At 39.1% G+C, this 1,582-nt stretch overlaps 1 non-coding gene across 1 annotated transcript; it reads left to right on the top strand.

Moving 5' to 3' along the window:
• Positions 1-1,007: 1,007 nt before the first annotated feature.
• Positions 1,008-1,114, top strand: LOC129300480 (small nucleolar RNA R71). Its single transcript, XR_008590782.1, has one exon. It is a non-coding gene; the product is annotated as a small nucleolar RNA R71 (small nucleolar RNA).
• The last annotated feature ends 468 nt before the right edge of the window (positions 1,115-1,582 follow it).

The following is a 1,582-nucleotide window of genomic DNA, read 5'->3' as shown; positions in this document are numbered from 1 at the left end:
AATTTAAAGAGGGCTTCTCGGCCTTCCCTTGTCTTTTGTCTTCTTGTACTCTTTCTCCCAACTCCTTGCCACTCCTCAATGTGATAGCATTAAGATTAGCTTTAGGATTAGCAACGGTGTTGGATGGTAATGTAGAGGCTTGAGCATTGGCTGCACTTAATTGGTTAGCAAGCATATTCATTTGAGAAGTAAGGGCATCAATTTTAGAGTTCATGTTCTCACACTTTTACCCATACTCTCTACCTTGTTCCCTAAGCCATCATACATGTTTTTATACAAGGAGTTCATTTCAATCAACTGCTTACGTAACACATTCACATCATTAGAAGAGTTTGAATTAGAAGAACTCTCAATTGGAACAAGCCTCCTATCACTATAAGAATTAGATGAAGGTGCAAGAGAATTACCACTTGGATTGTAGCTTTGAGAAGAGCTACCTTGAGACAAATGAGGTGGAAGGGTCATGGCCAAAGGTGTTTTGATAGGATCCTCTTTGTTGATTGTCTTGTAAAGCCACATTTGGATTTGAATAGGAGAAATTAGGATGGTCTCTCCATGAAGGGTTGTAAGTATTAGAATAAGCTCCTTGCCCTTGCCTCCCACCATAAGATTGTTTTCCATTGTAGATAGCATTTACTTGTTCAAACTTAATAGGACAATTGCTTTCTACATGCATAGGTGAGTCACAAAAAGTACAAGAATAAGGGACAAGTGCTTGAGAAGTACTTACATTGCTCACTTGAGATATTTGTGGAGCCAACATTCTCCCAATCTTGGCAGCTAGCAAGTCCACATATGAATCATTAAGAATTGAAGAACCTACCATATTCACATTTCTCTTTTCCCTTGTAGAGTATTGAGCACCACTTGAAGCCATCTTGTCAATTAGTTCCCAAGCCTTTAAGGAAGTGAGGTCAATCAAGCATCCACCACTAGCGGCATCAATGTTAACTTTGTCTCTTGGAATCAAGCCCTCATAGAAATATTGGACTAAATTCTCACTGGAAATTTGATGGTGTGGGCATTTAGCCAAAAGGCCTTGGAATCTAGTCCAATACTCATAGAGACTCTCATCCTCTCCTTGTTGGACCCCATAGATTTGCTTCCTCAAATTGGTGACCTTGGAATTTGGAAAGAATTTATCTAAGAAGAGTCTTCTTAGCTCGGCCCATGTGCTTACTTTCACATAAGAAGGGTAGTTGAAATACCACTCCTTTGCTAAACCTTCAAGAAAAAATACAAAAGCCTTAGCTTGAACATCATCAACATTTACATGCATAGGCTTCATAGTATCACAAACCAATAGGAGAGTATGCAAAAACCTATGGCAATCCTCTCCCGGTAACCCATGAAATTTAGGCAATGCATTAATCAAAGAGGATTTAATTTCAAATTGAACATTAGTAGGAGGAACATATAAGCCATAAGGATTATCATGCCAATTAGGTTGAGTTAATTGCCTAATGCTCCTCTCCTCTCTAGGGTTATGCAAGCCTTCAAATTCATTATTAACATGGCCATCATCATGCAAATTCTCATTCCCATTCCCATGGCCCTCATTATGCACATGCTCATGTCCTAA

Source organism: Prosopis cineraria, unplaced genomic scaffold (genome assembly GCF_029017545.1).
Source record: "Prosopis cineraria cultivar Desert tree isolate PC_DT_omini unplaced genomic scaffold, ASM2901754v1 PC1612, whole genome shotgun sequence".
Classification (NCBI taxonomy): Eukaryota; Viridiplantae; Streptophyta; class Magnoliopsida; order Fabales; family Fabaceae; genus Prosopis; species Prosopis cineraria.
The sequence above is the reverse complement of the archived record's forward strand: the minus strand, read 5'-3'. Positions and strand labels throughout refer to the sequence as shown.